This window comes from Coregonus lavaretus, assembly GCF_964263955.1.
Source record: "Coregonus lavaretus genome assembly, contig: HAP1_SCAFFOLD_7204, whole genome shotgun sequence".
Classification (NCBI taxonomy): Eukaryota; Metazoa; Chordata; class Actinopteri; order Salmoniformes; family Salmonidae; genus Coregonus; species Coregonus lavaretus.
The window spans coordinates 8,297-23,893 of NW_028163633.1; the positions used below are offsets into that span (position 1 = coordinate 8,297).

The 15,597-nt window shown below is 46.7% G+C and overlaps 1 long non-coding RNA gene across 1 annotated transcript; it reads left to right on the forward strand.

Annotated features, from left to right (window-relative positions):
- The first annotated feature begins 10,545 nt into the window (after positions 1–10,545).
- LOC311117941 lies at positions 10,546–14,547 on the forward strand. Its single transcript, XR_014611737.1, has 3 exons — positions 10,546–10,695; positions 13,083–13,174; positions 14,372–14,547. It is a non-coding gene; the product is annotated as an uncharacterized lncRNA (long non-coding RNA).
- The last annotated feature ends 1,050 nt before the right edge of the window (positions 14,548–15,597 follow it).

Here is a 15,597-nt window from a genome sequence, read left to right on the forward strand (position 1 = left end):
AGAGTTGCTGAATATTGTCTTGAATTTCGTCCTCTTCAGTTTGCTCTTCTGGAAAGTCAGGTTAGCGACAGTAGACTATTCTAGCTCTGTTCTGTTCATGCACCTTAGCGACAACACAGTACTATTCTGTCAACTCTCACCTTGTCACCGCTCCCTCGAGTCTGAGAGGCCAGAGACGGGCTTGCATCCCAAATGGCACCCTATTCCCATAATGTAACCTTTTATTTTAGCAGGGGAGTCCCATTGAGACCCAAGGACTCTTTTGCAAGGGGCCCTGGTCAAAGGTAGTGCACTAAATGGATAATAGGGGGCAATTTGGAACACTGACAAAGTCAGACACTGGTCTCCACTTGACACTGTCTGTGGACTGGCAGCCCTGCAGTAGGCAGCAGGGGAGGTGAACTGAATAACCTCTGTTTTCTATGAGGTAAGCAGAAGAGATGGCAGGCAGGAGGGGAGGAATGGAGGGAGGGAGGCTGGTGGAGTAAGTGTGTGGTTTATGGGTTGGTTTCACCCTGGATGCACTGGGGGGAGGGGGGGGGGGGGGGGGGGGGGGGAGTGAGGGAAGCAGAGATCGATAGAGTGGGAGAGAGATTTGTGACCTGTTGCCACAAGAAAAGGGCAACCAGTGAAGAACAAACACCATTGTGCTTGAACTATTTGCACATCATTACAACACTGTATATAGCCATAATATGACATTTGAAATGTCTTTATTCCTTTGGAACTTTTGTGAGTGTAATGTTTACTGTTAATTTTTTATTGTTAATTTCAAATGTCTTTTGTTTATTATCAATTAGATGAGAGAGAGAGAGAGAGAGAGAGAGAGAGAGAGAGAGAGAGAGAGAGAGAGAGAGAGAGAGAGAGAGAGAGAGAGAGAGAGAGAGAGAGAGAGAGAGAGAGAGAGAGAGAGAGAAAAAAATGCTTCTTTGATGAGGCCAATGAACTGTGATATCTCCTCAGAGGGGGAACAACACCTACTTCTGCTCCCAAACCATAAATGACACATTGGCTAGCCATGACTATATAAGTAGAGGAAGAAGCCATGAGACACTATTAACCCTGGTATACACCTGCTGACTGAACACTCCCACGCTGACTCCACTATTAACCCTGGTATACACCTGCTGACTGAACACTCCCACACTGACTACACTATTAACCCTGGTATACACCTGCTGACTGAACACTCCCACGCTGACTACACTATTAACCCTGGTATACACCTGCTGACTGAACACTCCCACGCTGACTAGACTATTAACCCTGGTATACACCTGCTGACTGAACACTCCCACACTGACTACACTATTAACCCTGGTATACACCTGCTGACTGAACACTCCCACACTGACTACACTATTAACCCTGGTATACACCTGCTGACTGAACACTCCCACGCTGACTAGACTATTAACCCTGGTATACACCTGCTGACTGAACACTCCCACGCTGACTACACTATTAACCCTGGTATACACCTGCTGACTGAACACTCCCACGCTGACTACACTATTAACCCTGGTATACACCTGCTGACTGAACACTCCCACGCTGACTAGACTATTAACCCTGGAATACACCTGCTGACTGAACACTCCCACGCTGACTAGACTATTAACCCTGGTATACACCTGCTGACTGAACACTCCCACGCTGACTACACTATTAACCCTGGAATACACCTGCTGACTGAACACTCCTACGCTGACTCCACTTGTGGGCGATTCATTAATTCAATTGAAGTGCTAGTTCAATACCAGTCACTTCAGCTAGGATACTGAATTGTATGGTATATAGGATCCATCCATGTCCAGTTCAATTGATCTTTAGATTGATTGTCTCCTCATGTAATGGCTGAGGTGTTTCAGCATGTCTCAGCACGGCCTCTTGAGTACTGCTGCTTTTAGCTAGAGCGCATCGAGGCCAGCCACCATGTGTTTCCTACCAGTGGCTGTAATCTGTTTCACTGGGGGTAAAACAGACGGGAGCCAAGGTTCTCTCACCCAGAGAGACCCTTGAAGAGCGCAGAACCACCACATTCTAACACACGCACACACATTCTGCCTCCGTCTACCAAAGGAACTAGCCAATCATAGTGGAGGCCAGAGCCCAGCTTCCCCCTGCTGTCTTGGCTAAAGGCTCAAACCAATGGATGGCGTGAGAAACACCAGACTACACAATTAAAAACTCAGCTCTGTTCCTCTCTGTTCCTCTCTGTTCCATCTAAAACTGGAATTAGTGTGTCCTGTCAGTAGAACTAATGAAAGCCATTTTTATGGCATGTTTGTTTGTTTTGGTGAAAAAAATTGAACAACCACGAACGAACAAGTCTTCTGTTATGGTGAATGTAAAGACTCTGGGTTGGGCTTGTTATACAGGAAGGGTTGGGCTTTTATACAGGAAGGGCTGGGCTTTTATACAGGAAGGGCTGGGCTTTTATACAGGAAGGGTTGGGCTTTTATACAGGAAGGGTTGGGCTTTTATACAGGAAGGGCTGGGCTTTTATACAGGAAGGGCTGGGCTTTTATACAGGAAGGGCTGGGCTTTTATACAGGAAGGGCTGGGCTTTTATACAGGAAGGGTTGGGCTTTTATACAGGAAGGGCTGGGCTTTTATACAGGAAGGGCTTGTTATACAGGAAGGGTTGGGCTTGTTATACAGGAAGGGCTTGTTATACAGGAAGTGCTTGCTATACAGGAAGGGCTTGTTATACAGGAAGGGCTGCCAGCATGACTGCCAGAATGCATGTCCTCTCGTGTAAGAAGGGATCATGTGTGTCATGTGTTAGAAGCTGAGCTTTGTGCTAGAGCCAGAGGAGGTGGATCATCTCCTCTACAGCTAGGTAGAGCTCCAACCCACACTGGGGTAGCTTCCTTATGCCAGGGTTCTGTTCAGTAGGGCCACACCATAGGAAAAATATCACTGTGGCTCTATCACCATAGGAGGACTATCAATATTGCTGTATTGTATTATTGTTCCTGACTGTGTTGTATGAAAGGGAGGGTTGTACCTCCTACTGCCACCACACCCTCTCAAATAACAGCTAGTCAATCTGAGGGAAAGGGGGTTAAGTGACAGCAACTCATAAAGGGGCTAAAATAAAAAGAGTTGAGGAGTAAAGGGAGCTCTCTCTCGCAGTTATAAATTCTCTCTCTCTCTCTCTCCCTCTCTCTCTCTCTCTCTCTCTCTCTCTCTCTCTCTCTCTCTCTCTCTCTCTCTCTCTCTCTCTCGACTGTATATTTATTTTAAGCAGAAACAAGAGGTGGACTGTGTCTCAGGCGGAGCTGAGGTTGTGGGTTCTGCTGCTGCTTTTAGTTCAGACAGACAGAGAGACAGACAGACAGGCAGACAGACAGACAGACAGGCAGACAGACAGAGAGAGAGACAGACAGACAGACAGACAGACAGACAGACAGACAGACAGACAGGCAGGCAGACAGACAGACAGACAGACAGACAGGCAGGCAGACAGAGAGACAGGCAGACAGGCAGACAGAGAGACAGACAGACAGACAGACAGACAGACAGACAGACAGACAGACAGACAGACAGACAGACAGACAGACAGACAGACAGGCAGACAGGCAGACAGAGTGAGAGACAGAGAGGGATTGAGTGAAAACAATCAGGGTTCACAACTCGGTGTTACAGACAGTGCTCTTATGAGACTAGAGACTGACCTCCTTGTCGTCAAGATAATGAGATTGTGAAAGAATAACAGAGAAACTATTTTGTCACATTAACTCTACATATCTTTACACATTTTCCAGTTCATTTCAGGAGAAAAGTCACTTCTTTATTATCAGAATAGTGAGACTGAATGACATCTGTGAACTTCTATTGCAGTCTGTCTTTGTCCATGTATGTATTTTTCTGTCATTCTAAGTGTCTGTAAACATACAGTGTCATTTCCGACTGCGTTATACTGTACCGCCATAAAAGTGTTTCATTACATGGTTGGTCAAGCTGGTGGTTTTGTCTAAAGTCTTTACAAGCACAGTAGCAGTGTGTTTAGCAGTATACCGTATGCCGAGGTACACCACATGACCAAAAGTATATGGACACCTGCTCGTCGAATATCTCATTTCAAAATCATGGGCATTAATATGGAGTTGGTCCCCCCCCCTTTGCTGCTATAACAACCTCCACTCTTCTGGGAAGCCTTTCCTCTAGATGTTGGAACATTGCTGCGGGGACTTGCTTCCATTCAGCCACAAAAGCATTAGTGAGGTCGGGCACTGATGTTGGGCGATTAGGCCTGGCTCGCAGTTGGCGTTCCATTTCATCCCAAAGGTGTTTGATGGGGTTGAGGTCAGGGCTCTGTGTAGGCCAGTCAAGTTCTTCCACACCAATTTCGACAAACCATTTCTGTATGGACCTTTGTACACAGGGGCATTGTCATGCTGAAACAGAAAAGGGCCTTCCCCAAACTGTTGCCACAAAGTTGGAAGCACAGAATCGTCTAGAATGTCATTGTATGCTGTAGCGTTAAGATTTCCATTCACAGTTAACTAAGGGGCCTAGCCTGAACCATGAAAAACAGCCCCAGACCATTATTCCTCCTCTACCAAACTTTACAGTTGGCACTATGCATTGGGGCAGGTAGCGTTCTCATGGTATCCGCCAAACCCAGATTTGTCCGTCAGACTGCCAGATGGTGAAGCGTGATTCATCAATCCAGAGAACACGTTTCCACTGCTCCAGAGTCCAATGGCGGCGAGCTTTACACCATTCCACCCGACGCTTGGAATTGCGCATGGTGATCTTAGGCTTGTGATCCCCATTTCGGATGGGAAACCCATTTCATGAAGCTCCCGACGAACAGTTCTTGTGCTGAAGTTGCTTCCAGAGGCAGTTTGTAATTTGAAGGGGTGTCCACATACTTTTGTATAGATAGTGTATGTTTGTTTACAAAGACCACACGGAGCAAACGGAAGCTTAGTGACGTGACAACCCACTGATGTGCAGCGCAAGAGAGGTGATCAGGTTACACTCGAAATTCACTACTAATGTTTGCCAGCTAAATATTTTATAACTATAAGTGTAACTATCTAAGATGTGCCAAATCAATTATCTCCAGGGCTCCAGCTATGCATTTGGTTTGCTAGCTAAGTGGCTAGCTTGCAAGATCAAGCTTATTGGTTAAAGCAGAGACAACCAATCCCCTCCTGGATCCAGAGATCCAACCCTGTATCAAGGGGGCTGAGATCCAACCCTGTATAAAGGGGGCTAACATTTTACATTTTAGTCATTTAGCAGACGCTCTTATCCAGAGCGACTTACAGGAGCAATTAGGGTTAAGTGCCTTGCTCAAGGGCACATCGACAGATTTTTCACCTAGTCAGCTCGGGGATTAGAACCAGCGACCTTTCGGTTACTGGCACAACGCTCTTAACCACTAAGCTACCTGCCGCCCATAGATCCAACCCTGTATCAAGGGGGCTAAGATCCAACCCTGTATCAAGGGGGCTAAGATCCAACCCTGTATCAAGGGGGCTGAGATCCAACCCTGTATAAAGGGGGATAAGATCCAACCCTGTATCAAGGGGGCTGAGATCCAACCCTGTATCAAGGGGGCTGAGATCCAACCCTGTATCAAGGGGGCTAAGATCTAACCCTGTATCAAGGGGGCTGAGATCCAACCCTGTATCAAGGGGGCTGATATCCAACCCTGTATCAAGGGGGCTGAGATCCAACCCTGTATCAAGGGGGCTGAGATCCAACCCTGTATCAAGGGGGCTGAGATCCAACCCTGTATCAAGGGGGCTAAGATCTAACCCTGTATCAAGGGGGCTAAGATCCAACCCTGTATCAAGGGGGCTGATATCCAACCATGTATCAAGGGGGCTGAGATCCAACCCTGTATCAAGGGGGCTGAGATCCAACCCTGTATCAAGGGGGCTGAGATCTAACCCTGTATCAAGGGGGCTAAGATCCAACCCTGTATCAAGGGGGCTAAGATCCAACCCTGTATCAAGGGAGCTAAGATCCAACCCTGTATCAAGGGGGCTAAGATCCAACCCTGTATCAAGGGGACTGAGATCCAACCCTGTATAAAGGGGGCTGAGATCCAACCATGTATCAAGGGGGCTGAGATCCAACCCTGTATCAAGGGGGCTAAGATCTAACCCTGTATCAAGGGGGCTGAGATCCAACCCTGTATCAAGGGGGCTGAGATCCAACCCTGTATTAAGGGGGCTGAGATCCAACCCTGTATCAAGGGGGCTGAGATCCAACCCTGTATCAAGGTGGCTGAGATCCAACCCTGTATCAAGGGGGCTGAGATCCAACCCTGTATCAAGGGGGCTGAGATCCAACCCTGTATCAAGGGGGCAAAGATGGGTTATTGTGGGGTTATTATTAGCTGTTAACAAATCACCCTCCACCCCCAAATCTACCCCCACCACTACCATACAAGCTCCAACAAAAGCAGTAGGTCTAAGTGAGTTTCTGGCAGTGATTTGCAGTCCCGTCCTGCAGAGCTGCTCATTCATTCCACAGTAGAGCAGTGTGCTCCACGCAGGGTTAAACAGAACAGACCTTCACTCACACAGGGCAGGGCACTGAGGACAGACAATGGTCCTTCCCGTCAATGTCAAGCCTCTCATCTGGCTTGCAGTGTTGACTGGTCTAAAGGAGGCCCTCCCGCTGGTTTTAGGGTTCTGGTGAGGCTTTACTGCCATGGTCTGGGCATGGATACATGGACCACGTGCCCAGCTAAACACCAACTGTACACCCATACTGTACACACACGTCTGTCTGTCTGTGTGTTAGCCTAAATGGGATCCGGCAGCGTTAATAAGCGTTAATACCTCTTTAAACCAGAGGAAGTGATTTGTAAAAGGCCTTTTTTTTAAAAAAAAATCTAATTAATCTCCAAGCAGATTAGTTAGTCATAGCGTGGTCTGGCGTTTTTGAGCCCAGGCATAGAGGTGAACGGGCGGCTGCAAGGCTAGCCAAGGCAAATGAAACCTGCCTTGTAGGGCATTATAGTGAGTAACCTTTATGCTACTACCAGCTTGCTCCTAGACCTATAGGCCGATGTGCTCTAGCCAAGCTCTATATAATAGAGGAGTTGGTTAAAGCTAAAGCACATTCAGATCTGGGACCTGGCAACTTCAGCAGTAGTGTTCCCTGTGAGTCGTGTCAGTGTCTACGTTAGAGCACTGTTAGCTGCAGAGCCTGAGTTAATGGAGTGTCGTAGTCCAGCAGGGCCGCGTCCTGTCACAGCTGCTCTGTCCTGTTGACGAAGGCAGAGAGAGGGGAACAGAACAGGGAACAATACCCTGGGAGGGAGTCCCTGTCAAGGGAGAACAATGTGTCCGTCCGCTGGCTGCAGCTCAGCCCCTGGGTCTGGGGGGTCGTACAGCTGCTGGGATCTTTCAGTGTTTTTGGGGGACCATGGACGGCCTTTCAGTGTTTTGGGGACCAGGGGCCTTTGTGTTGGCTAGGTACCCCTGGAGGAATTTGACAAGCGTGTTGTGGCACCTCATTGCTACTCTCCTCTCCCAGTCCTCGAGTTTCCCGGCGGCATCGACGGCCATGGCCTTGTGTGGCCGTAATGCAAACGGCGGTAGGCTATAAGCACAAATGTTCCAAAATGCAATTAGCTGGAAAACACAGTTCTCCAAAGCGCACCGCAAATACGAGCGAACATGAGAGAAATACTGGTTTCCATGGCTATGAGGAAGTGTTTATAAAAGAATCCCCTTAACATTCCTATGGTCGGAACACGTTAAGACATGCCTCGTAAAAAATACAAACAAACACGTCAAGGTTTTAAACAATTATGTTTATGGTTAAATAGTTTTAAAATGTTGACTGCCTGCCTCCGCTCAGATTGCAAAGTGGGTGATGTTGCTGTGCGCAACATGCACTGGCCTGTCTCTCCTATCTGAACGAACAGTGCCTCGAGTATGACAGAATCAAGCCTTTAGACCTTAATATTATTTATCCTATATTATACTGTATCTGTCCAACATGGCTGCCGTTTAGCCTGCTACATTTCCTGGCGCTGCCCTCCTGTCAGCATCGGTCTGGACATGACAGACTGTAGCCAATAACCATAGTCTATCACCTGCACTTTGACAGGTTGGCTAATTCATTATTTATGTACATTTACATACACTTATGTTTTTTTTAACAGAACATCTAGTGTTTTTTGGTTTTCAAAACAATTTAATTGGCTATTTTGGTTAATGGCCTTGGTGCCGTGGCAGATGCCTTGGTGCCCTGGCAGATTGGGCACCTCTTGATCGCCTTGCCCCTGAAATCATGAAATTCCAGGCCTGTCCCCTCCCTCCCTCTCTGTCTCTCCAATCTCTCCCTCATTTAGCTCCCCTCTACTTTTTTTTCTCTCTCCACCTCATTTACCTCTCTCTCTCTCCACCTCATTTACCTCTCTCTCTCTCTCTCCACCTCATTTACCTCTCTCTCTCTCTCTCTCTCTCTCCACCTCATTTACCTCTCTCTCTCTCTCTCCACCTCATTTACCGCTCTCTCTCTCTCTCTCCACCTCATTTACCTCTCTCTCTCTCTCTCCACCTCATTTACCTCTCGCTCTCTCTCTCTCTCTCCACCTCATTTATCTCTCTCTCTCTCTCTCCACCTCATTTACCTCTCTCTCTCTCTCTCCACCTCATTTACCTCTCTCTCTCCACTTCATTTACCTCTCTCTCTCTCTCTCCACCTCATTTACCTCTCTCTCTCTCTCCACCTCATTTACCTCTCTCTCTCTCTCTCCACCTCATTTACCTCTCTCTCTCTCTCTCTCTCTCTCCACTTCATTTACCTCTCTCTCTCTCTCCACCTCATTTACCTCTCTCTCTCTCCACCTCATTTACCTCTCTCTCTCTCTCTCTCTCTCTCTGCTGTGTCATGGTCAGACTGAGGTACTAGCTCTGAGTCTGTCTCTATAGATGCTTTTACCTTCGTCCCAAATAGAACCCTATTCCCTATATAGTGCACTACTCTTGACCAGAGCTCTATGGGGCCAGGTCAAAAGTAGTGCACTATATAGGGAATATAGTACCATTTGGGATGCTACCCTTCTTTGACCCCAGTACAGATCAGCACTAATAGGACTTGTTTTTTTAAAATGCTATGACACTCTGTGAAACTGAACGTTTGACCTCTTGGCATTTTAGTTTCTATTGTCTGTTTCTTCCAGACAGACTATTACTACCTCACTCTGATGTCTGTTACAGCCAGTCTATCACTACGGCATTGTGTTGGGAGGTATTTTATGTGAAGTCTATTCTTATGAAGTTTCTCATGGGGATATATTGTTTGTGTCTTGTTTATATAAATAACCTTGTTAAATGCTGTATAAAAAATATATGATAGTGTTGTATTCCATTGCTCCATTGAAATCAGATGTTCTAGCACTGCAGAGGTCACTATTGGATCTGAAGTTAGGGCTAAATGCAAACCAAACTAAATGCATGCATTTTTTCTAGGTCCCATAACCCAGATTTAAATGAATTTGTAATGACTAGTTTGAACGGTACACAAATTGAGCGAGTTCCTTCCTACAAATATCTTGATATTTGGCTTGATGACAAACTGCAATTTAAAAAAGATGTCACTGAGCTGGTGAAGAAGCTGAAGTTCAAGGTTGGTTTCTTTTACAGAAACAAAGCATGTCTGACTTTTGTTAATAGAAAGGAAATTGTCCAGGCCACTTTTAGGTCTATTTTAGATTCTGGGGATATTAACTATATGCATGCAGCAGCATCTATCATCTGTTTTCCATTGTGCCCTTAGGTTTATTACGGGTGATGGTTCTAGAACTCACCATTGTGCCCTTAGGTTTATTACTGGTGATGGTTCTAGAACTCACCATTGTGCCCTTAGGTTTATTACGGGTGATGGTTCTAGAACTCACCATTGTGCCCTTAGGTTTATTACTGGTGATGGTTCTAGAACTCACCATTGTGCCCTTAGGTTTATTACGGGTGATGGTTCTAGAACTCACCATTGTGCCCTTAGGTTTATTACTGGTGATGGTTCTAGAACTCACCATTGTGCCCTTAGGTTTATCACTGGTGATGGTTCTAGAACTCACCATTGTGCCCTTAGGTTTATTACTGATGATGGTTCTAGAACACACCATTGTGTTTTGTATCAAAAAGTGGGTTGGGCTCCTTTGTCTGTAAGGAGAGAGCTGCATTCTCTAGTGTTTATTTACAAAGCACCCATGCAGAAACGTCCTATCTATCTATCATCATTAATTCAATTTAGACTTCCAAATTACCAAACCCGGTCACTGGCTTGGATAACACTGGAGGCCCCTTCGGTCTCCACAGAGTTGGTTAAAGCTGCTTTTAGGTTTTTTGTGCCATTTATGTGGAACAAATTACACAGCTCTCTGAAATGAGATGTTCTGGTCCCCCTGGGTCAGTTCAGAGTAATGATCAGAGACCTCTATGTTGATAAATGTGTCTGTTTTTCTTAACATGTTTTGTAACTTTGTATGTTGTATGTTGTATATATGTTTGATGTATTTATGCAGGGCTCATCTGAAAACGAGACCCTTTTGTCTGTTACAGGAGGTACCAGAGACATTGGTTCAGCTCTAACCAGGATGTATTGTTTGTCTGTTACAGGAGGTACCAGAGACATTGGTTCAGCTCTAACCAGGATGTGTATGAGACACAGAAGCATCGAGGCCAAGCTGAGACAGTTTTCAATGTAAGGATTTTCTCATTTACAATGGGACTACTTGAACATCATTTACCATTGATTGATACCATTTGATTGTGTCACTTTGAATGAAATTAAGAAGTGTGTGTGTGTGTGTGTGTGTGTGTGTGTGTGTGTGTGTGTAACAGTGTTGTTAAAGCGAGACATTAGTGATGAGTCTGTAGAATGTCACCCAGCTCAGCCGATTCTACTCTTTCCCAGCATTCCACTGTCTCAGGGGCATGTCTGGTCCGCGACACACAAACAGTCACACAGGGGGATCTCTAATTTCTTCAAGGCATTTTGGAGAAATTCTTCTTGCGTCTCCATGGCTGTGACGGTGTGCAATAGTAAACCTAGGTGCCTGTGGTCAAGCCTAGCTACACACAGACACACACACATACACACACATACACACACACACACGCACAAACACACACACACACACACACACGCACAGACACACACACACACACACGCACAGACACACACACGCACAGATGCACGCACACACACACACAGACACACACACACACACACATACACATACACACACACACGCACAAACACACACACACACACACGCACAGACACACACTCACACACGCACAGACGCACACACACACACACGCACAGACGCACACACACACACGCACAGACGCACACACACACACGCACAGACACACACACACACGCACACACACAGACACACACGCACACACACAGACACACACACACACACACACACATTCTGTCTCTGTCTGTCTGTGTGTAACAATATGTGTCCAGACATGGAGCCAGGATCTAATATTATTCTCAGCTGCCTGGCTCACATCACCACTATGCCCCGCCCCTCTGGGAGAACTATAACATAACATCACCACTATGCCCCGCCCCTCTGGTCTGGGAGAACTATAACACCACCACTATGCCCCGCCCCTCTGGTCTGGGAGAACTATAACATCACATCACCACTATGCCCCGCCCCTCTGGTCTGGGAGAACTATAACATCACCACTATGCCCCGCCCCTCTGGTCTGGGAGAACTATAACATCACCACTATGCCCCGCCCCTCTGGTCTGGGAGAACTATAACATCACATCACCACTATGCCCCGCCCCTCTGGTCTGGGAGAACTATAACATCACATCACCACTATGCCCCGCCCCTCTGGTCTGGGAGAACTATAACATCACCACTATGCCCTGCCCCTCTGGTCTGGGAGAACTATAACATCACATCACCACTATGCCCCGCCCCTCTGGTCTGGGAGAACTATAACATCACCACTATGCCCCGCCCCTCTGGTCTGGGAGAACTATAACATCACCACTATGCCCCGCCCCTCTGGTCTGGGAGAACTATAACATCACATCACCAATATGCCCCGCCCCTCTGGTCTGGGAGAACTATAACATCACATCACCACTATGCCCCGCCCCTCTGGTCTGGGAGAACTATAACATCACCACTATGCCCCGCCCCTCTGGTCTGGGAGAACTATAACATCACCACTATGCCCCGCCCCTCTGGGAGAACTATAACATCACCACTATGCCCCGCCCCTCTGGTCTGAGAGAACTATAACATCACCACTATGCCCCGCCCCTCTGGTCTGAGAGAACTATAACATCACATCACCAATATGCCCCGCCCCTCTGGTCTGGGAGAACTATAACATCACCACTATGCCCCGCCCCTCTGGTCTGGGAGAACTATAACATCACCACTATGCCCCGCCCCTCTGGTCTGGGAGAACTATAACATCACATCACCACTATGCCCCGCCCCTCTGGTCTGGGAGAACTATAACATCACCACTATGCCCCGCCCCTCTGGTCTGGGAGAACTATAACATCACCACTATGCCCCGCCCCTCTGGTCTGGGAGAACTATAACATCACATCACCACTATGCCCCGCCCCTCTGGTCTGGGAGAACTATAACATCACCACTATGCCCCGCCCCTCTGGTCTGAGAGAACTATAACATCACCACTATGCCCCGCCCCTCTGGTCTGGGAGAACTATAACATCACATCACCACTATGCCCCGCCCCTCTGGTCTGGGAGAACTATAACATCACATCACCACTATGCCCCGCCCCTCTGGTCTGGGAGAACTATAACATCACATCACCACTATGCCCCGCCCCTCTGGTCTGGGAGAACTATAACATCACATCACCACTATGCCCCGCCCCTCTGGTCTGAGAGAACTATTGACCATTTGAATGTTCTAAGGATTCTCTAGGTTGGTTGGTTCTAGGGTATTGAATCACAGTAAATAATCTAGGTCTACTGAAAGACTAGCCTTTTGGTGGGCTAGAAGAGATCCTAATAAACAATACTGGATTTCTAATGTTTCTCACCTTTGGGATTGCTGTGACCTGCAGGGCTTTCATGGACTGCCTAATCAACCCTCTACAGGATCAGATGGAGGAGTGGAAGAGAGGAACCAACACTCTGGATAAGGACCACGCCAAAGGTACCATCATAACATATAGATATATAATAATTTAACCATACACTACATTACCAAAAGTATGTGGACACCTGCTCGTCGAACATCTCATTCCAAAATCATGGGCATTAATATGGAGTTGGTCCCCCGTTTTGCTGCTATAACAGCCTCTACTCTTCTGGGAAGGCTTTCCACTAGATGTTGGAACATTGTTGCTGCGGGGACTTGCTTCCATTCAGCCACAAGAGCATTAGTGAGGTCGGGCACTGATGTTGGGCGATTAGGCCTGGCTCGCAGTCGGCGTTCCAATTCATCCCAAAGGTGTTCGATGGGGTTGAGGTCAGGGCTGTGTGCAGGCCAGTCAAGTTCTTCCACACCGATCTCGATAAAATATTTCTGTATGGCATTGTCATGCTGAAACAGGAAAGGGCCTTCCCCAAAATGTTGCCACAAAGTTGGAACGAGCTAGTCACAAAGTTTTATGCGCTTCAGCACTCGGTGGTCCCGTTCTGTGAGCTTGTGTGGCCTACCACTTCGCGGCTGAGCCGTTGTTGCTCCTAGGCGTTTCCACTTCACAATAACAGCACTTACAGTTGACCGGAACAGCTCTAGCAGGGCAGAAATTTGACTAACTTGTTGAAAAGGTGGCATCCTTTGACGTTGAAAGTCACTGAGCTCTTCAGTAAGGCCATTCTACTGCCAATATTTGTCTATGGAGATTGCATGGCTGTGTGCTCGATTTTATACACCTATCAGCAACGGGTGTGGCTGAAATAGAATCCACTAAATTGAAGAGGTGTCCACAAACTGCTGTAATAATAGTATACTACCATAACCCTCCAATACTAATCTTTACCCCTGCACACCACAGTCAACATTCACTCTCTGCTTAGATTTAGCTTCTTTTTTTGTTGTTGTGTGTGACCCGAATGTTGTTTTATTGTACAATTAGTAAAACACACGTCAAAACCAACAAGACAGGGTCAGTCACATATGAGCTCACCATTTGGCACAATAGTGAACCAATGAGTTATAGCCGTTTATTAACGGCTGTAAAAACTACAGAATAACGTGTATATCATGCAGTGAACTACTTCAACTTTTACCACTCCCAGAAATGTTATAATATCCACTGACTCTGCTTAGCTTTAGGGTTTCCTGACACGTTGTTGACCCCATTCCTCCTCCCCCCCCCCCCCCCCCCCCCCCCCTCCCACACAGAGTACAAGAAAGTTCGGAGTGAAATCAAGAAGAAGTCTTCAGACACTCTAAAGCTGCAGAGGAAGGCAAAGAAAGGTAGACTCTCTCTATCCATCCACGCTGTGCCATACAAATAGAACTATTACAACATGCGTACGATACTTATAATTGCTGTGGGCTGTAGAAGTACAGTGGGGGAAAAAAGTATTTAGTCAGCCACCAATTGTGCACTTAAAAAGATGAGAGAGGCCTGTAATTTTCATCATAGGAACACGTCAACTATGACAGACAAATTGAGAAGAAAAAAAATCCAGAAAATCACATTGTAGGATTTTTTATGAATTTATTTGCAAATTATGGTGGAAAATAAGTATTTGGTCACCTACAAACAAGCAAGATTTCTGGCTCTCACAGACCTGTAACTTCTTCTTTAAGAGGCTCCTCTGTCCTCCACTCGTTACCTGTATTAATGGCACCTGTTTGAACTTGTTATCAGTATAAAAGACACCTGTCCACAACCTCAAACAGTCACACTCCAAACTCCACTATGGCCAAGACCAAAGAGCTGTCAAAGGACACCAGAAACAAAATTGTAGACCTGCACCAGGCTGGGAAGACTGAATCTGCAATAGGTAAGCAGCTTGGTTTGAAGAAATCAACTGTGGGAGCAATTATTAGGAAATGGAAGACATACAAGACCACTGATAATCTCCCTCGATCTGGGGCTCCACGCAAGATCTCACCCTGTGGGGTCAAAATGATCACAAGAACGGTGAGCAAAAATCCCAGAACCACACGGGGGGACATAGTGAATGACCTGCAGAGAGCTGGGACCAAAGTAACAAAGCCTACCATCAGTAACACACTACGCCGCCAGGGACTCAAATCCTGCAGTGCCAGACGTGTCCCCCTGCTTAAGCCAGTACATGTCCAGGCCCGTCTGAAGTTTGCTAGAGTGCATTTGGATGATCCAGAAGAGGATTGGGAGAATGTCATATGGTCAGATGAAACCAAAATAGAACTTTTTGGTAAAAACTCAACTCGTCGTGTTTGGAGGACAAAGAATGCTGAGTTGCATCCAAAGAACACCATACCTACTGTGAAGCATGGGGGTGGAAACATCATGCTTTGGGGCTGTTTTTCTGCAAAGGGACCAGGACAACTGATCCGTGTAAAGGAAAGAATGAATGGGGCCATGTATCGTGAGATTTTGAGTGAAAACCTCCTTCCATCAGCAAGGGCATTGA